This window comes from Protopterus annectens, chromosome 10.part0, assembly GCF_019279795.1.
Source record: "Protopterus annectens isolate FY-2018-M chromosome 10.part0, PAN1.0, whole genome shotgun sequence".
In the NCBI taxonomy this organism is placed as follows: domain Eukaryota; kingdom Metazoa; phylum Chordata; order Ceratodontiformes; family Protopteridae; genus Protopterus; species Protopterus annectens.
The window spans coordinates 1,480,448,622-1,480,471,010 of record NC_056744.1 but is presented as its reverse complement, the minus strand read 5'-3'; the positions used below and the strand labels follow the sequence as shown (position 1 = coordinate 1,480,471,010).

The window sequence follows — 22,389 nt, the reverse complement described above, 5'->3', positions numbered from 1 at the left end:
GATCACCAAAGTATTGCCTGACTAGGCCCTGGTGGAGTGTATCTCTTTCCTCCTATATAAATCATTGGATGAGTCCTACCACTTATCAGTCTTCCACAATGATACAAGCTGCCAAAAAATAGAAAGTATATCTTATATTTCCAGCTGAAACCATGAATGTTTTATGGGGCAGATTACAGTAAACTGAATGTGTTATATTTGTTCTTTGTGTACCACTTCATTTCTTAAAAGTTTATTCATAGAGCATCCAAAACAGTTCAGTCCCAGCCAGTTCTCCACAGAATTTGTTTATTTGCTCTGATAAATTCATCTTTATACAGATTGCATATTCTTAGTACTTGTTTTGTGATCCTTTTGTGTCTTCACTATTTCAAATTCTTTCCTTAAAAGCTTGTTTTACTGGCAGTTTTTTAACATCATAGCACATTTCCAGTATCTTACTAAAGCTTTTCACTTCACAGGTAAGTAAATGCATTCTAACATGCAAAAACTGTCAAACTGTGGCTTCTTGAAAGCCACAAGCCATAACGTTAGTGCTAATCTTTAAGCCTGACTACTTACTATATCAGCAGTGCCAACCATTAAACCTTAGTACTTACTATTTCAGCAGTAATTACCATTAAACCTGAGTACTTACTATATTAGCAGTGCTAAACCTGAGTAGTTACTATATAAGCAGTACTATTAACCTTTAAACCTGTCACAGACTTGGACCAGGATTACACCGCCGCACAGCTCCGAGTCTGTAGACTCGTCTAAATTGTCTTGTTCTGCTTGCTGCAAGTCCTGACTCCTGCTGTCTTCTAAACTAAACTTTACACAAGCAAGTGCCACTGTCAGCCAAGTATGCAAGCAACGGTTGCCAATGAACAACAACAACACTTATTTTAAATTTAAAAAATAAATAAATATAACACCATCTCTGTTATCAGCTGCTTGCTCACACAGGCTTCTTCTAAGTTCACTTCTAACTGACTGACTGTGAAAGATAAAAACAAAGATTGTCCAGAATCCAGACTTGTCCTTGCATTCCAAACGATCTTTGTTATGACTGTAAATTATTTTGAGACCCATTTGCTCCTACTTTTTGGAACTGTCTGGATAGCCTTCTTCCACGTTGCCTTCGTATCTGCTGGCAAATTGAGGTATTATGACTTTATACCTCTGAACGTAAGACACTATTTTTTTTTAACTTTTTTTAATGAGTGATCATGAATGTATTAGCAAATTAGGGAGTGGTTAATGAGGAAGGGAATGCAGCATATGTTACTGTACTCTTGACACACGGATCAGCTTGGAAATGAAATATAAGGTAGTGAGGAAGACGGGGTAAACACGCACACACAACCTTTACAGCTTTCTAAATTCGCTGGCTTTCTTGACTTGCAGCAAAAATCCTCTGGTTCGTCTCACAAATAAATATTCCGTTTCCCTTCGGTTTGTTAATTCGCAAATGAAACCTGAGTTCTGGCTTCCAAATAACATCGTTGTGTGGTTCAGTGAATAAATATTCCCTCTGGTCCACTTGCTGAAGTTATTTACGAGCATCACAAAGAACAGTTTGTATTTCCCGCTTGCTCGAAACAGCTGGAAATGCTTCTGACAGGCTGGCTCATGGACTGACGTCATCGTGCATGTGATGATGTCAGTCAAAGTCTGAAAATTTAAAAAATAGAGCTGGGAAAATGGGGAATTAAGGAGTTCCACTCAGGAATCGTGGCACCCCATTATTTGGACCTCAAAACAGGTGAAAACCGAGAAATACGGTACGGTTGAGAGGTATGTTTAGGTCCCTAGAGCATGTGGCTGAAAGGGATTGGGATTTCTTTAAGTGGAGCATGTCCAACAGCTCTGGGTTTGACATAGCTTTGTATGTTAGGCAGAGATCACCTCTGAGTAGGTGAATTTTTTGAGATGGTCTGCGTAGGGCATCTGTTTGATGTTGGTAATCCTCTTTGTGAGGTATTTCTGCAGCCTTTCCAGTTGTTGTAGACGTCTTGTGAGGTACATACCAAAAGGGGCGTTGTACTCTATAATGGGTCTAATGAGAGATGAGTAGAGGGGAACAATTACCTCTTTTTTCCTAGATGAGAAACATTTTGTGATGAGGTATGCCATGTAGAAGGATTTCCTGACTACTGTGGTGATGTGATTATCAAAGGAGAGCCTTCTGTCCACCTGTGTCCCAAGGTCTCTTATCACGCTTTCGGTGTTAAGTAGACTACCATCTATGTGGTAGTTCATGGGTACAGAGTTTTTACCAAAGGGGATGAGAATGCACTTTTTGACATTGAGCTTGAGGACATGGCTTTGACACCAGGCATCTGTCTCACTGAGGCCCTTTTGTAGGATGTCCACATCATTAGGAGTTTCGATTATGGCTCCTAGTTTGCAATCATCTGTGAACTTCATTAGCCTGTACTTCAGAGAAGTAGATACCAAACAGGAGAGGACCTAAGACTGAACCTTGTGGTACTCCAATTGTCACTAGTCTGAAGTTGGATTTGGAGTCTGCTAATTTCACAGTGTGGGTTCTGTCAGTGAGCCAGTTGGCAACCCATCTTGTGACATAGGAATTTATGCCTAGTTTAGTGATTTTATCTATAATTCCAGAGTGGGGGATGGTGTTGAAAGCCCTGGCAAGATCTAGATAGGCTGTGTAAAACACCTTACCCTTGTCTACGGCTTTTGTGACTGCTTCAAAGAAGTCTATCAGGTTTAGGAGACATTCTCTGCCTTTTACAAACCTGAAATGGGTGGGGTCCAGAGTTTGGAGATTACCAAAGTCTTTGTTTATAAAGTGCATGATAATATGTTCCATGGGCTTGCAGACCAGGCTCATCAGGCTAATGGGGCAGTAGTTCCCAGGGTCCGTGGTGGCTCCCCCTTTGTGGAGTGGGATAACCGTTGCTGTGCGCCATTTAGTGTGTACAAAGCCTAAGGTGAGGTTATGATTAAACGTGTTTAGGTGGGGTGCCAGTTCATTCTGTAGTTTATGTAGAACACAGCCTGGGATGTTGTCAGGTCCTATGGATGCTGTGGTCTTGGCTTTGGAGAGTGTGTTTTTTACCTGTGCAGCCGTGATCACAGTAACTTTGCATTCTTCCGCTATAGAGATGGGCCCTTAAAGGGATGAGAGGGGGGGGCAAAGTTAGCACTGAACCTATCTGCCAGGATGTTGGCAATATCAGTTGGTTCCATATATTTAGTGCCATTGTGCTGTAACTCAGAGCAGATCTGAGTGTTGCCATTGAGATTCTTGACATAGCTATAGAATGCTTTGTGGTTGTCTTTAGAATCAGTGGCAATTTTGTTTTCGTAACTAGCTTTGGAGGATTTTATGTGGGATCTCAGCCTCTTACTGAGGCTAACCAGGGAGTTCCTCCAATCATGCGATTGTACTCTTTTTTTGCAACAGTTTCTTTCTTCTGTTGCAGAGTTTGTTTATGGCAGGGGACCACCAGATTAGCTTCCTTTTTTTGGAGGATAGCATCTTGGTTCTGTTAGGGATAGCACGATCCATGCACTAATGTAAGTGCTTATAAAGTGCATTTGTGCAGGATTCAGCAGTCATATCTCTATTGTCCATCTGCATGGGTGTTGTTAAGTTTTCCATTTCTGTCTTAAGTAGTGTGAAGTTGGCTTTGGAGAAATTTTTTACAGTGGTTTCCCTAATGGGGAGTGGTGGCGGGATGTGGATATCTAGGGTGATTAGCTTGTGGTTGGATCTTACCAACGAGGAATTGATCTGTGGTGTGGAACACCAGTCGCCCATGTTGGTAATGACCAGGTCTAGGATATTGCTGCCCCTGGTGGGGGGAGTGGATAAGTTGATCCAAGGCATTGGAATTTATGAATTCCAATAAACATTGAGCAAAAGAGTTGGTACATGAGCAGTTTTCCAAGTTAGTGGTGGGGTAGTTGAAATCACCCATTATTAGGGTGTTGGGTTGTACCCTAATATTTTCCAGTGTATCAAGAAATGAGGATTGGGAATCCTGGGGCATGGTGGTGAATCTGCAGCAAGTTACAATTTGGATTGTGGTCTTGCACAGAGTTAGTTGCACTTGGACAATCTCGGCTGCATTATGCTGAGCAACTAGCCTGGAGGTGTGGATATCCTTAATGAATATGGACACACCTCTGCCTTTAGTGTTTTGGTCCAGGTTAGGTGGCCAAAAAGTGTGGTATAAATTATAGCCTGGTAATGCAGGGTGCTCTCTGGAGCCTTGAACCAGATCTCTGTCACTGCACAGATGTTGATGTTCTCCATTTTAAGGAGTGCCTTGAGGTTTAGACTTCTAGCATTGAGTAGCATTACCCTCAGATTTTGCTTGGTTGTATTTGTTATGGTGGTGAATTTGTCATTTGAACCTTTCCTAAAAAGGCACTATAGGGGTGGCAAGACCTTTAGCCAGTATCCGGATATGATGAATATCTTCTTGCATATTTATTGTGGTTAATGAGCCATCTCTAACATAATGTAATTTCCAGCCCTTTTTTGACTATCAGTACTATAACATTAAAATTAAAATAGTGAGTATCTCTTTCAGAAGCAGTTGCCCAGATCTGGTTACATGGAATAGCTCTGCTGAGTGAAAAGTGGATGTAAAGCCAAGTAACCTGCCAAAAATGAACTAAAGATCACAAACTGAGCTTAGGTTCACTAATGGGAAGCAGCAGGAAAGTGCATCATATGATAGTAAAGAGAAGACTGGCTATCTTGTGTTTCTAGGAAATAAGATAGGTAGGACAGGGTAACAAAGCAACTTGGCTAAGATCCCATGTCTACAACTGAAACCAGTAAAATGGTTAGACATCAGCAAAAATGACTGGTGGCCACAATCAGCTGAAATCAGTGGACAGAGAAGACTGAACTCAATAGAGACTAGGATGAAGACCTGTAATTTGACTGGAAGAAAGGACATGAGTTCACACAAATACTCATGGCTCTAGCATTTCTGCAAGAAGAGGAAATAGATAGAGCAGAAAAAAAAAATTACAGCATCTTATGATAAAGCATGATTGAAGAAAGATGATAAAACATATCTGTGACTCCACATATGGCACAGATAAGTTTGCAAGGAAACAGATGCCATCCACATGGTATGCCAGTAATAATCTACTTACCAGTGCAAAGGACATGAAGACACAATAGGCATACTTCAAGAAGCTTCTGAAAGACGAAAACCTTACAGAAGCAGTATTGCCACATGCACAGCTTACAGTAAGAGATGAAGTAAAAATCAGTCTAGAAGCAGTACAAAGTACACTTTTGAAAACAAAGTCAGGGAAAGTAAGAGGCTCAGATGAAGTTGCAAACATTATCAAGATGCTGCATGTATTAGAACAGAAATTGCTCCTGACGTTGTTCACCACAGTATTAACTGAGAGATGTAACTCAGATGAGTGAACATTCTCCTGACAGTGCACAATACCTTATGGGATAATCAAACCTGTGGTAGTAGGGAAGTATGAATCTTCTGTCACACAATATTAAACCACTGCAGAACATGACTGATAATTATATATACAGAGTAGGAGAAAGTAAGATGGGAGATGAACAATTTGGATTCAGATCAGGATGCAGTACAACCAGCCCAATGTCTGCAGTGAGGCAGATAGTGGAGAAGAAGCTGCAGATAAGACAGTCCAACTCAGTACTCCTAGAACTACAGAAAACATATGTCAAGGTCCCAAAAAAGACAATTTGGGCAGTCTTGTGATGATATGAAGTGCCTAAAATATTTTTCAAATTAGTGCAAGCTATGTATAAGGAGCAAGTAACATAAATAAACAGTGCTCATACTAACACAAGGGTTCCCAGTAGAAATGGGTGTGCATTACTGTGCATTACTCCTGTTCATAGTGGTGGACTACATCAGAAAACAGATCAGATGAAAAAGATGAAGGAAACTGCTGTATGCAGATGATGGGACACTACAAGTTTGCAACGAACAAGAAATTCATCAAATGATTAGGGAATGTAGTGCAAAACAGAAGACAGATGAGATTAAATTAAGTACAGTGAATGCAGCATTCACAGCAACAAATTGAGGAATCAGATAAACAGAAAACAAATAAGAAAATGGTGCAACATGTTAACAGGTTTAAGTATCTAGGAGATGTGTTTAACGAGAAGGGAAATCAGAATGACATTAAAGCTAGAATCAGATGTAATGTAGCCAACTGATCCAAAGAGTCATGGGTTGTACGAAATAGAATGCCAAAGAAGCTGAAAGTAAGGTGTACAAAAGACTGGTGTGATCAGTGCTACTGTTTGGCATATAAACCTGAACAGTGTAGGCAAGACAGCTAAGGAAGCTTGAAGTGATGGAGATGACATGCCTGAGATGGTTGGCAGGATGCATATTTTGATAGAGATGAAGGAATTTGGACATCAGAGCTGTAGCCGAAGTAGCCCCAGTTTCTGAAACAGGAACAAGATATGGTGGTTTGTACATGTGCAGAAATAAGAGGATGATCTGATAAAGGAGATTTCGGAAAGACTGGAAGAAGACAAGAAAAGACAACGACATCCAGCCAATAAATAGACGGAATGCATCAGAAGACCATTAACAGTACAGTATAACCATCAAAGGAAGTATGAAAGTACCATTGAATTGAAAGATGTGGTGTACAGTTAATGAGGCACCAAAACCCTATTTCAAATTGAAAAAAGAAGACTGATAATGTTAACGATGGTTTGCACTTATAGCTTTTGTAATATCAATAAAAGCCATTAGAAATTATATTTTTATTAATTGTATAATAAATAACACTCATCTAATGAGTCAAATGCATTTTATACCTAACATTATTAAAACTACACCTTTTATTCTATAATCAGTTAAATATAAAATCTGTCTTTTGTCTGTATTTTAAATATACAACCTATATGATATTTGTATATAAGAAAAGGAAAAACTTTTAAATCTAACTGTTAAAATGAACATAAAACTGTATGATCAATATTTAATTGGGATAGTGGACTGCAGAAGTTCCAGCATACTTGAGCTTTTTCTTATTTTAATATTTTGACTGATAACAGAATACCTTCTGGAGGGTGTTGTGCTTTTTTTAATTAAGATACTAAAAACTTCAGGAATAATGTGAACTGACTTTTGCAGTAACAGTCTGTGCACTTCTGGCATTAAACATTCTAAACCTGGATCTTTCATATCTTTATCATTTTAATTTGAACTTTTATTTCAACTATTTTAGTGTGGCTTATTAACTACATAGCCCTATCTCAGGTAGCTATAACTAAAATTATTTGTTAATTTAGGGTCTATATCATATGATCGAAGTTCCAAAACTTCAAATCATTAAAGCTTGAACTTTAAAGATCGAAGTCTTGGAACTTAGAAAATAAAATAAAAAAAGTAAAAAAAAAAAAAAAACTCTAAGCAAGGGGGCAAGCCCCCCTGCACCCCCCCACACTCCCGCTACTTAAATAAACCAACTCTGAGATCGCACTACAATGCAGAAAAGGGAAATCTTCCCTTTCCATTCTATACGTCGATCTCTGTTATAAAATTCAAAATTTTAAAACTTCGATCATTAGGGTTCGACCTTTATAGGTTCTGATTCAAAGTTTTAAAATTTCGATTTTATGATAGGGACCTGTTCATTTATAATACCTTTTATGAATAATAAGACTTACCAACGTGCGTGAACTTGTTTAAATTGTACTCAACATCTGTTTCAATCTTTCTTTTGACAGCTTAGTACTATCAGCCTCTCATCCCACTCTCTAGTTATTTCTACACCATTTGACTGACTGTTCTTCCACACCTACCCCTATTTTCTTCAGCAACCTCAAATGCGGGACTCGGTCAAATATCTTATGGAAGTCTATGTATATTATTTTTACTATTTCTTCCATCTGTTTTGGCAAACAGTCGCAGATGTTCATCAGGTTCATTTTTCAGGACTTGCCAGCAATAAGCTCATGTAGAATATAAATGTGATAGTTGTTAAGCTCAAAATCTCAGTTTTTATTCCCCTCAATATTTTTACATGGGTCTTACTACCACTTGACTTTAAGTTGACCATCCTCTAATTCCCAAGGACACCTCTAGAATCCTACTGGAGTCACACCACTGTGGAATTTAAGCTACTGCAACTTTACCCATGTTCAGGGAGCTGTTGAAAACATGAGTGAGGAGGTCTTTAAGAATTTAACTAACCATTTAATTATTCTTGGTTGGAGCAAATTTGTGTCCTGTAGATTATCCTCCCTCTGTGCTGGTAGAGTCCTCATTACCCTTTCCTTGTATTTCTCCCCATTTGTAAACCATTCCTTAGCTAACCCACATTCTGCTTCTACTCTGGCTTCTACCCATCACTGTTTTTCTTTCATGGAAGATGACAAAATGTATTCAAAAAACAATCTGTTCTTTGTCCTGCTGTACCTCTGCCTTTGTTCTTTAAGTATTTTACTTCTTGATTATTGTCCTCTCCTGCAGATACCTAAACATTTTTTCAGCTGTAATACCTTCAGTCACTTCTTTTTCCATTTCTCCCTTGGACATCCTGACTTATATGTGGCCATGCATTGGACTGTTTTCCCTTTTCATTCCCTTTAAACTATTTACTTGGACTTCAGTGATAACTTTACCTTTTCCCTTCATGCAAACAGTCATTTGCTTCTTCTGTTCTTGCTCACCCTACTTAGATCCTCAGCCACTCCTTTCCACATTTCACATTTTATAGTTGTCAACAGATCCGTCACTCATCTGACTATAATATTCTCACATTGCCTTTATTTTTGTGTTCTTCAAATGTGTATCCTGCATCCTCTTTCCGAATTAATTTAAGTTTTCCTATCTAGGTAGTAAACTATGGCATTGTCACTGTTGGCCTCCTTAGCCTTACAGAGTGCTGTATCCAGTATTATTCTCTCCTTCTTGCATCCTTCCACTACCTCTTAGGTAAATTCCTCATGAACTAGATTATCTACAGTATTATTTTCCTTCCTAGTAACTTACACTGGGATGCTACAATTTATTCTAGTAACATTAAACTTTCATTTTGTCACTATCCTGTAAGACCCCATTTCAGACACTAGTTGAGGACACACTGCTGGATACTGTACCTCTCTCTCAGAGTTACAAGCCAAAATTTTTAATTTTTATCTACGGCTTTTACATCCAACTGTGCCTTTTACCCCAGTTTCATCTGTGGCCAGTCAATATTAGCCTATTTTTGCATGGCAATAGCTAACCACTTCCAAACTAAACTGCACTACCCCAGAATTAAGTAACACCAGAACTAATTCACTTGTACTAGTTTAGTTCCCCCTTAAACTGTACTGCTACTTACTTAACTGCAGTTCATCTGTTCTCTTGGTACTCTCTCCATATCACTAACCTGCAGTTTGAGTCAAATGACTGTTTTTGTTTGTCTTGCCCATCCTCCAGAATCTGTCTGAGAAACCTGTCAATCACTCCCAAAGTACTCCTCTTGCAGTTAGTCCCTACCTTCCTCCCCCACTAGGAATACTAACACTAGATTTAGACTAAGCTGTTGAATACTATAACAGTACATTCTCAAATATCCTCAAAAAAGTTGCACCCATTAGAAAAATCTGAGTCAAGACAAACTATGCACAGTGGCTGAGTAGGGACACAAGAGCTTTACTAAAGTCTAGAGATAAAGCTTGGAAAATCTGGAAAAGGGATAACACTAGCATAGCCAAACAAAATTTCCAACAATTCAGAAGTCGGGCCAAGAAACAAACCAAACTAGACAAAAATAACTATTTCCTTGGGGACCAAAACAAACACTCAAAAGACCCCCAAAAGTTTTGGCATGCTATTGACTCCCTTCTAAAACCAGGAAAAATTACCACTCCAGCCCCCTCCTCAGACAACAATACCAAAGACATAGCCTCCCAATTTAATCACTATTTTACAGAATCCATCCTAACTCTATCCTCCCAGCTATCCAATAACAACCATACACAGATGCCTATCAAATGCACTGACAATATCCCCTCCTTTTCTCTCTCAGCTGCAATATCCCATCCTTTTCTCTCTCAGCAGTTCCCACTTCCACTATTAAAAAACTCCTCCTGAAACTAAAGCCAACCACCCTTGCAGCTGACAGACTACCAACCAAATTGCTGCTGAATCCCTATCTTACCCAGTTTCTATCTTGATCAACTGCTCCATACAGGAAGCCTACACCCCCCAACTCTGGAAAGTTTCATATATTATACCACTTCATAAAGGTGGCAATTCTTATGAATTCTCAAACTACTGTTCTATGTGCATTCTATCCCCCTTATCTAAACTGCTTGAGAAATGTATTCACTCTCAAGTCATGAAATTTCTAAACACACACAATCTTTTCTCCTCCACACAACATGGCTTCCGGCAAAATCACAGCGCAACAACTGCTCTTCTCTCTTTCACCAACCAGGTCAACCTTCACAGAAATAACAATAATTTATTTTGTTTCTGCAATAATTTTACATCTCTCAAAAGCATCTGATATGGTCTCACACTCCAAACTTCTAGACTCCCTGGCCTCCCTATCCTTTGCCCCTTCCACTATTGCCTGGATTAAAAGCTATCTGTCACATAGGTAGCAATCAGTTCAATGGTAAGGCATACAATCTCCTTTACTCCCAACTACTATAGGTGTACCACAAGGCTTGATTTGAGGCCTACTAGTCTTCCCCATATTTACCAACAATCTATACACCTCCATGCAGCATGCCTCCCTTATACAGTATGCTGATGATTCGACTCTTATCTGCTCTGCTCCATCCCTTTCCACTCTACAACTCACCCAAGAATCCTTCAGTTCTGTATAAAGTTGAATTACTGATATCAAACTAATCCTAAACCCAAATAAGACAAAATTGCTACTTTTCACCCACAACAAATCTATACCAACCCCCCTATTCTTTTCAATCACTTCCAAAAATGGTACCATCATATCTCCCACTGACCATACCAAACTCCTCGGTGTAGAACTTGACAGTAACCTACTCTTCGATGTCCATATCTCACAAACCATAAAAAAGGCCCACAAAAATGGGATCCCTATATAGGCATAAACAATTCCTCTCAGAACAGGCACGGATCACTCTAGCCAAACCTATCTACTCTCCACTCTAATGTATGCCGCACCAATTCTTACCCAAGTCAGAAAACTTGATCTCACCAGACTTGAATCATATTACAATAAAATTACCAAGTTTGCTAACAACTCCACCTTCAGAACCCATCACTGTCAATCTCTAAGGGGGACTACAATGGTTAGAACTTCCCCAGCTACTATTACCACCAGCTAGTCATTGCCTTTAATATTGTCAGACATCCTGAAAAAAAAACAGCACTAAGCCAGTTACTTTCTCCATACAGAACCAATCATCCTCTCTGATCTACTCAGAAATCTCTCCTCTGAATCTATAAAGCTAACAACTCAGGTAAAGCTCTTTTTTGTCATGCCATAACTAGATCCTGGAGTAACCTCCCCCCTTCTCTGACCTCTGCCCCCACTAACACACATTTCAAAAATGTTCTCAAATCACATCTTATGAATACATGGCTATGTCTATGCATCACATGAATCTCACAATCTTCAGCACACTATACACCTTCCTTCTTGCTATCGCTACACTTAAGTATCTTACTTTCAACTTGAAATTGCATAATATGTCATGTCTAATCATATGATTTTTATTCTTTTATCCTATCTCACCAATCAGTGTTAAAGCTTTGATGTATGAGACTCTCTATCTTTGTAAATTTACTCACTTACTGCTGAAGTATTGTTTATTGTTTAGACTGGATTGTATGAGACTTTTTATCTCTGTACTTGCCTCAGTTATCACTGTTGTATGATTGTTTGTATTGTTATGTTGATGTTAATCTAATTGTGGATCTTTTCTCCCCGGGCCTCCGCTGTAAATGGATGTGTGCCCAGTCAGACTATCCTAGTAAACAAATGTAAAATAAACAAAATAAAAAATAAACACTACTTTTTTCCTGCTACCCAGATTCCTTATTCTGTCTTTAATTTACATTCCCCTTGGTTGCATTTGGAGTCTCTCTAATGTGTTTTTTCACCAGTTTTCCCACTTTTGTGCTTGCAGGGAAGCTGATACATATATTTCCCCCACTTACCTGCTTAATATATCCCTACCCTTCCTTCCTTCCTTCTTTCATTTTGTTCTCATCTTGCACTGTACTACACCTTATCCCTTCCCTTAAATAAATCACTATACTCCCCTTTTTCTTCTGCCCTTTATGAAAATTTCAAGTATTAAAATTTCCATGTGTTTCCCTATTTGTCACTGAACAAGGTTTCTGTTTCCCACTATGTCTGTATCCTCAGTTGTTCTCCAAGCTTGCAGCTCACAAAAGTATGCTCCCAAACCTATGGCATTATTTAACATCATGGCAAATCTCTTACCACTATTAAGCTACTCCTTTACATTTTCTTTCTTGATGTATTCACTCCCCCTTTACTTAGAGCTATACCCCACTTGCTTATCATCCCTTCTCACCACATTTTAAAGTCAAAACTCAAAGCACCTACTGACAACATCAGGCTTCCTGTGCAGAAATATCATTGAAATGTTCAGTAATGTTTATAACATACAAACTGTAGGGCCAGAAAAGCCATCAAACTGGAAATATACAATACTGAATGTATTAGAGTTAGGCACATAAATGGCGAATAAGACCATGGAAAGTTATGATGAATTTTAGGATGAGTACAAGGAACTGAAGAAAGTATAAAGTGACTAGAAACAAATGGGTTCCTGTTAATTATACGAACTTTTCAAAGTTCGAATGTCATATAGTCGACACCATATGATTGAACTTGGAAAAGTTTGAAGATGAAAAGCAATGTCTCCATACAGTACAGAATGGGAAAATGTCCCTTTTCTGCACTGAAGTGTGATCTCGGAGTCAGTATATTTAAGTAGTGAGGGTGTGGGGGGGTGCAGGGGGGCTTGCCCCCTGCTTAGAGCATTGAGGTAAGTGCTTCTTTTTTTTTTAATTATATTTTCGATGTTTCAAACTTTCCTCATATGTTGTCGAACATATGAGGTTCAAATTTTTGAAACTTCGAATATATAATATAGACCCAAAATAAATAATGCAAGAAGGGTACATTACAATATATTTACTTCGAAGGGTACATTACAATATATTTCCTTGTTTATTAATTTACCCTTTTTATCCAGGCTTTCTTTTTATTTTTATTTACATATTTACTTATTTACTCTTTGTCTATCAGGTTAATCCCACTATGTCAGTGGCCTCTTTTTTAGGAAAGAACCCAAGGTGATGTTTATACCGACTAGGATAAATTTGGCCAAGGCACCAGGGAAATACTTCTACTCTGTCCCTAAGTAGTCTTGGAAAGTATTTCATTATCTAGATGAAAAGAAATGGAAAAAGCCACATAAATCAAATTGTCATTAATCCATCATCCACAAAAATGATATCCAAAAGCAATCAATGAATGAAGCTACTTCTGGATTTGTGCAGACTTTGACATAACAAAGACCAGCAAGTGAAAAAAACTGAGCTAACTATAGGATGTTGCACATCATTGTACAACATCAAGAATGTTACATGAATGGAGACCAGCCACACATCCTCAATTATGTCAAGAATCTAAATGGCAATGCTCAGAACTGCTCTGAGCTACAACAGAATGGCATTAAATATACTGATCCCAAGGATATTGCCAATATCCTGGCAGATCGATTTAGTGCCAACTTCACCCCCCTCTCACCCCCTAAAGAGCCCATCTCAATACCAAAAGATTGCCAAATTCTGGTAATCATGGCCACACAGGTAGAAACTGAACTCTCCAAAGCTAAGAATACAGCATCCATGGGACCAGATGACATCCCAGGCTGTGTACTACATGAACTACAAAATGAACTGGCACCTCACCTAAGTGTCATGTTTAATCATAGCCTCACCTCAGGCTTCATGCCCACTGAGTGGCGCACAGCTACAGTTATCCTGCTCCACAAGGGAGGATCCTCCTTGGATCCTGGGAACTACCGTCCCATCAGTCTGACAAGCCTGATCTGCAAGGGCATAGAACACATTATCATGGAACTTATAAACAAAGACATTGGCAACCTTCAAACACTGGACCCCACCCAGTTTGGGTTTGTGAAGGGCCGATCTTGTCTCCTGAATCTGATTGACTTCTTCAAATCAGTCTCCAGAGCTGTGGACAAGGGTAAGGCAGTCCACACAGCCTATCTGGACCTTGCCAAGGCCTTCAACACCATCCCCCACTCTGGAATCATAGATAAAGTTACTAAGCTGGGCATAAATCCCTATGTCACTCGATGGGTTGCCAACTGGCTTACTGACAGAACCCAGCCTGTAAAAGTAGCCAACTCCAAATCCAGCTCCAGACAAGTGACAAGTGGAGTACCTCAGGGTTCAGTCCTGGGACCACTCTTGTTTGGCATCTACTTCTCTGAAGTACAAGCCAACACTAAGGGACTCTGGCTAACAAAGTTCGCAGATGACTGCAAACTGGGAGCCATTATTGAATCCTCAAATGATGTGGATATTCTACAAAAGGGCCTTACAGAAACAGATGCCTGGTGCCAGAGCCATGGGCTCAAGCTTAATGCCAAGAAATGTATAGTTATCCCCTTTGGAAAAAAACATATACCCATGAATTTCCACATAGGTGGCAGAACACTAAACATTGAAAGTGTGATGAGAGACTTAGGGACACAGGTGGACAGTGGTCTCACTTTCGATAACCACATTGCCACAACAGTCAGGAAATCCTTCTATGTGGCACACCTCATCACTAAGGGCTTTTCATCCAGAAAAAAGGAGGTCATTGTCCCACTGTACTCATCCATCATTAGACCCATTATAGAGTATAATGCCCCATTTGGTATGTACCTCACAAGACATCTGCAACAGCTGGAAAGGCCACAGAAATACCTCACTAAAAGAATCACAGGCCTAAAGCAGATGCCATATGCTGACTGTCTAAAAAAACTCCAGCTATACTCTGTGTCATATTGTCTACTCAGAGGCGATCTCTGCTTAACATACAAGGCCATGTCAAACCCTGAGCTGTTGGACATGCTCCACTTAAAGAAATCCCAATCCCTCAGAGCCACACGCTCCAGGGATCTAAACCTTGTCATCACAATGAACAAAACATGCTGGAGGGATAGGTTCCTGATCCAGAGACTCCCCATACTCTGGAATAGACTGCCCATACATGTCAAGCAGAGCACCTCATTGGCCCTCTTCAAAAGGAACCTTGATGATTGGATGGGAGATAGGAAATTCACCCCAGGGATCATGTCATTCGCACTGCTAGACAGGGGTCCAGAGAAGTAAATATTGTGGGAAGAAATATCCAAGGAATTGTTATGGCTAGGCTTGCATAGGCCCTAGGGCCGATAGCCTAGTACCAACCTATGAACCTATGAACCTATGCCTTTCTTATCTGTTGGTCATCCACACAGTAAATAGTATCAGGGAGATAACATTTATCTGTAGAAGTAAATAATTATACTTGCTTTGAACAGGAAGTAGAGAAGATATCTGTCAGTGGAAAATGCTCCAATTTTAACCTACAGGAATTGCATTATTGCATGGAAAGTTAGATGAAAACTAGAAACTTTGGATCCAGAAAGTCAGTTTATTCCTTACTATGATTAGACTAGCTAAGAAACCTGAAAAGCTACAGTATGACATATCTGTGCATGCCATAGTGGAAGATGTTTTAAAATATTTAACTCTTTTTTTTCTTGACAAGAAGAAATACATAATTGTTGCAATTAGAAAGGATTACAGGAATTATATTGAACATAGCTTTCCAATTATTCTACATTTTGTTTTTTACAAGGTCATCAGGTCCGACAGGGACTACAGATGCTTATCTTACTCAGATGAATAATAGACAGCTAGTGGCACAGTTCATTAATGAGACATAATAGTTCATGTTATAAAAATGATCAAAGAGCAGGCTGTTAAGAGAAAGACCTCACTTTATCAAAACCTGTGAGTGAATGCATAGCCAGTGAAATGACTTGTATCCAGTTAAAAAAATTAGCAGAGCAAAATGATGTATACAAGACAAAATGTCAGTCAGATAAAAAGGCAAATACAAAAATAAAAAGCTAATGTTCTGCAAATGTAATGTTATGAAAAATATGGTCAAGTGGAAATGGATTGCAACCATAATGGAGATAAGAAAAACAGCCACAAAAAGAAAGTTTGTGAGATGGAAACTCAAGCCTGATGTACTAGGTGTGGCTATAAACATAAGAAGTAGCGTTGTACTGATTTAAAAACTGCAGAATCTGTATGAGGAAAGGACATTTTACAAAGACTTGGAAAAGGTAGACGGAAAAAAAAGCATGTTCTAAACTGTGTATATCACTAAACTGAAATATGAAAATGAACTATTTGTTAATTTTGTTGAAGTGAAGATAGCTGATACAGTAACATCTGAATACGCAGTAGAGGCACTCAGACAATAGAACAGTTCAGAGTGCTACCAGGAAATGCTGAGAATCAATTAATACAAATTGTGGATTTAAACTAGATATAGGTGCAGAGTGTCACATTTTTGTCTCAGGATAGCTTTGAAGCATTGTATTTAATGAAACAAAAAGATGACCTTGAATGCATTAATTTTTGATGTTCTGGGGAAAAACATGCTATCCTTGAGTAAAAAGCTTCAGTCACAAGAAGATAAACATGAAATCAAAAATATACAAAATCTTTTTTTCAAGTCACGATGCATGATGGTAATACTTCTATTTTTGAATATTCTTGGTTGTTTAATTTGTGAGAAGCTAGAACTAGTACAAAAAAATCACAATAAGAAAGGAAAAACTGCAAATGCATGGTTATAGTAATACAGTAATGGAGACATCTCAAATGTCTACATGGATCATAGCAAAAACATTCTGCATGGCTTTGGTGATTTATTTATAGATGTAAGATATTTGCCAAAAGACTACTTATACAAATAAAACCTGAATCTATGCCAGTGACATCAAGACTCTAATTACAAATTAAGTAATAACAAATGGATAATATAGTGGGTCATATTCTAATGGCAAAGAATGAAGAATTCAGTGCAACTACAAGAAATGCCAAATTCAGAAACAATCAGGCATTACAACTTTTAGTAGGAATTATGCAGTAATCTACAAAGTTTGCACCTAAAATGTCTGCAGTAATAATGTCTCAAAGAATTATATTAGAGCAAGTTTCACCCTTGAAATGTAGATATGGACTTTGAATTAATCAAGAAAATGGCTACAGGTGCACTAACATTACAATAGTATGACATGAATATGCTATTTATGTGTAATGTTATGACACTCATAAAAGCATAGGATATGTAATCCTCAAAGGGACTACACAAATATATACACATAAGGTAAAGAAGCTTTGACGGAAACAAACAAAAAACTCTTGAAAGGAATACTCAAAGTCTGAATAATCCACTTCTGAGATGGCAGACGATGTTACTTAGTTCCCACAAGTATGATCTGAAATTCAGATGCGGACCAGGCAATGAATTATATGGATAATATTACAGTTACAGATGAAAGAAGAACAAATAAAAGAATTCTATAAATGTGCCAATGTTTGCTAATAGAATTACTGAAAAAGTCATAATGAAATGCTGTTCTAAGCAAAGCTTATTTGTAAAAACAGAAATTTGGGTGGGAAATCAATAAAGCCTACACTTTTTTTTGTCTAGGCATCATGCCAGGATGCCTATATGGCCTTGAACATTTTTAGATTCAGTAGGCACTGATGAGTGGTGCTCACCCATGCACAGGGAAGATTCCATGGCATGCAAATCACCTCATAAACAGGTGAATCTCATGCAAATGTGGCAGGTTGAGTGATCCAACAAACAGAAAGGCTCCTGCTCAGACTCTGTGTCAGTGCCCACAGTATACACAGAACAATTCTGCATACAAGAGTCTAGCTAGACAAAAGGGGATGTAAAACTGCAGAAATGTGGACATAAATCCACTGAAAATGTTATACTACATACACATATGAGCAAAACTACTATTGTGGATGTCAGAAAGACGAAGGGAATACGTAAATTAATATAATTTTTAATAATCTTAGCATGTTTGAGCTACATGCTGCAGTGCGCAAACATGCTTAATCGAAAAATTTAAAAAAAAATAGGAAAAATAAGGATTTTTTAATATTTGACAGAAATGCATTATAGGACCTTGTGTTGGGTCCTTACAATGGTGAATTTGCTGTTGTTGCTAACGTCATAGGGCTATGAAACACATAGTTTCCAGGCTGTCAGCATGGATATGTATGCAAATGAGGTGGATTTATTAAATAGCAAAAAGGAGTAATAGGGTCCACATATCCCCTTAATGTAGGCTCTTAGAACATGTTGATTCTTGCATAGGATGTGGCTGATATTGGGGGGTTTCCTGTAATTTCTAGGCTCTTTTAAGCTCAGGTATGTGTGTTTGCATGGCTCACCGCATCACACACTAAAATAGGCCCATTAAATGATGTTAATTATACTTTAGGCAAGTGGAATGCATCATAGCTAGCCAAACACACATTCTGGACCTACAGCAGACCTATATAAAGTATGCATACACCTTACATTCTGATTTTCCCCAATACTCTGGATGACTGGAGTATAGATATGGGAATTTTAACTGAGATAATGCTAGGGGCTGTTGCAGGTCTGCTACATCTATATGTGCTAGATGCTGAAGTCAGTGTTGTTGGTGCTGCTGACAATAGACCTAGGCAGAAAAGGTGAAGAGTGTTCAGGCCCAGGGAACCTGTCAGGAGCTACATGAGCTGGAGATTGTAGAGTGCTACACAGTGAACAGGAACATACTACTAGAACTGACTGAGCTCTGCCACCCTCAACTCAGACCCAGAGCCAACAGAGGGCAACCCATCCCACTGGAAACAACGGTATGTGTAGATCTTAGGATACTAGCTACAATTACTTTCCAAAGAACAACTGGAGACATGATGGGGGTCTCACAGGCATCTGCATCCAGGATACTCCACCAGTTCCTGGATGCTATGCTACCGCATACCAGTGAGCACATATCTTTTCCCCTCTCCCATGAAGTGAGGACAAGCAATATGCAACACTTCTACCATGTAGCACAGTACCCTGAAGTACTGGGTGCCATAGATTGCACTTGTACACATCAAGGCACCACCTGGTAAGAAGGTTAGAGTCTACATTAACCACAAGGGATACCACTCCATCAACTGCCAGATCATGTGTAATGCCAAAGGGATTATCCTGAATGTGTGTGCTGGCAGCCCTGGCAGTTACCACGACTCCCATATCTGGTGCACATCACAGCTGTACCAGATGTTTGCTAGAGGGGGCATCCCACATGGTCATTTACTGGGGCATGCTGGTAGGTCCTGGAACTGTGGATGATGACACCTATCAGAAATGCACACACACACACACACACACACACACACACACACACACACACACACACACACACACACACACACACACACACACACACACACACACACACACACAGAAGAATGCCATAATAAGACACATGCACAAACTAGGAACATAACAGAGTGTGTGTTTGGGGTTCTGAAGTCACAGTTCCACTACCTAGATATATCTGATGGAGGCCTGCAGTACTCTCCAGCCACATGTGCATATATATTCACAGTATGCGCTATGCTACATAATCTGAACAGCTGCAGCAGGATCAGCAAAAGGAAGGGATACACAGCCCTCCACCAGTGCCCAGGTCACTACAGCCACAGTAACAGGAGGACTCAGAGGAGGTACCCTCTGCTGATGTCCCTGCAAGCAGATGTAGGCATGCTCAGTATGATCTGGCCTTAGCTAATAGACAACGCATAGCACATTCACTGACAACCTAGGGACTGACACCTAACTCCTACTCACGTACAGTAATTACAATTGATGCCAGGCAACCCACACAACTTATACCTATTCATGAATTGCCTGAAAAAAAAAGAGGTCATTCATTACTCAATCAATCAAAATTAAATCAATCAAACACAATCAATCAAAAAATTGGACGGCGCAATGGTGCAGCGGTAGCATTGTCACCTCACAGCAAGAGGTTGTCTGGTTTGAGTCTTGACTGGAGTGCCTTCTGTGTGGGGTCTGCATGTCCTCCCTGCTTACATCAGACACAGTCAGCCCTGAACTACAGTTCTGTCAACTGCTGCATTTACGAGGTAAGTTTCTAACCTACACAGTACATGTAAGGATTATTATGATATGACATTGTATGTATGGATCTGCTACATTTATGCAAGTAAATAGAGTGGGCTATTTGGACAGAATTAACATCCACATGAGACTAGAGACACCCATTTCACTATCATGTGTTCTTTAATAATCACTAGGCCTCATGCGTGGAATATACAGTACAGCAGTCAAATGAGATGTTAGACAGTAGGGTTACATGATATTCAGTTTACTGAGTATCCCAGCAGAACATGCAGTGCTGTTCCCCCATCTCCAACACAGCAGTGTTCCCTTATAACTGCTTTAACAGCAACATATCAATGGTATATCAGCAGTCCAAGCAGTCTCAGGGCAGTAACATAGAAACTGATTATACACTGTATGTCTCACAACGCAGGAATAACAACATACATATTTATACTATTTTAATGTAACATTTGTTAACCGAGACAGTCCGACTTGGAATGAAGCCAATTTTCAGCAGAGGCCCAGGGAGAAATGCTCCAGATGCATGTATTTGTAACGTGGGAGGAAACAAGACCACCTGGAGGAAAACCACATAAATACAGGGAGGACATGCAGACCCAACACAGAAAGCACTCCAGCCAAGAATCAAACCAGAGAACCTCTTGCTGTGAGGTGACAATGTTACCACTGCACCACTGTGTCATCCAATTTTTTGATTGATTGTGTTTGATTGATTTTCTATTGGTTGTGTAATGAATGACCTCTTTTTTTTTCAGGCAGCTTGTGTGTCTCAGTGGACTAAGGAATATAACATGTATGATGCTGTTGATGGTTCTAATCTGGACATATCCACTCTTTCAGATGTGAAATATTATGTTGTTTTTTTACAGACTGTCAGTCTGTGTGTGGTGTAAGATTATTAACCTCTGTCACATATTAATTACATCAGACAGCTGAAGAATACTGTGGACAATTTGAGTAAAGTGCAGAACTGCAGAAAGAGGGACAGAGGCCATTTGTCTGTAACACACAAAATTCTGGACTGGAGTACAGGTAGATGTGGCTGGAGTCAGTTTATAACTAGTGTGAATCCAACTGGGCGTGCTCATATACTTAAAAAGCGGGCAGTTTTGTTGCGCCTTGCTCAAGATGACATCTTATATGTAGGTATGTCTATGCATACATATATATGTATGTATATATATATATATATATATATATATATATATATATATATATATATATGTTCAAAGGCAGGTACTAGGCTATTGGCCCAAGGGCCTAAGTAAGCCTAGCCAACAAGGTTCCCTGGCTTACGCCGCCCGAGAAAGTTAATTTTCTATGCCCCTGTCGAACAGAGCCACAGAAGTGATCCCCGTGGTGTATTTCCTATTTCCCATCCACTCATCAAAATTTTTCTTGAAGAGTGCTAATGAGGAACTTTGCTTAACATAGATGGGCAGCTTGTTCCAGAGTATGGGAAGTCTCTGGGACAGGAATCTATCCCTCCAGCATGTCCTATTTATTGTGGTGACAAGGTTTAGGTCCCTAAACCATGTAGCTCAGAGGGATTGGGATTTCTTTAGGTGTAGCATCTCCAACAGCTCTGGGTTTGACATAGCTTTATATGTTAGGCATAGATCTCCTCTGAGTAGGCAATATGCTACAGAGTAAAGCTTGAGTTTTTTGAGATGGTCAGTGTAGGGCATCTGTATGAGGCCAGTAATCCACTTTGTGAGGTACTTCTGTGGCCTTTCCAGCTGCTGCAGATGTCTTGTGGGGTACATTCCAAAAGGGGCATTGTACTCTATAATGGGTCTAATGAGTGCTGAGTAGAGGGGAACAATTACCTCTTTTTTTCCTTGATGAGAACCCCTTTTGTGATGAGGTGTGCCACACAGAAGGATTTCCTGACTACTGTGGTGATGTGATTATCAAAGGAGAGACTACTGTCCACCTGGGTCCCAAGGTCTCATCACACATTCGGTGTTAAGTAGACTGCCATCTATGTGGCAGTTCATGGGTACAGAGTTTTTACCAAAGGGGATGACAATGCACTTTTTGGCATTGAGCTTAAGGCCATGCCTCTGACACCAGGCATCTGTCTCAGTGAGGCCCTTCTGCAGGATGTTCACATCATTTGGGGACTCA

General features: G+C 39.4%; 1 protein-coding gene across 3 annotated transcripts in view; it reads right to left on the bottom strand.

The window, feature by feature from the left end:
• Positions 1-22,389, bottom strand: part of LOC122813670 (zinc-binding protein A33-like) — a 483,238-nt gene that overhangs the window by 284,294 nt on the left and 176,555 nt on the right. The gene's annotated exons all lie outside the window — the stretch shown is intronic.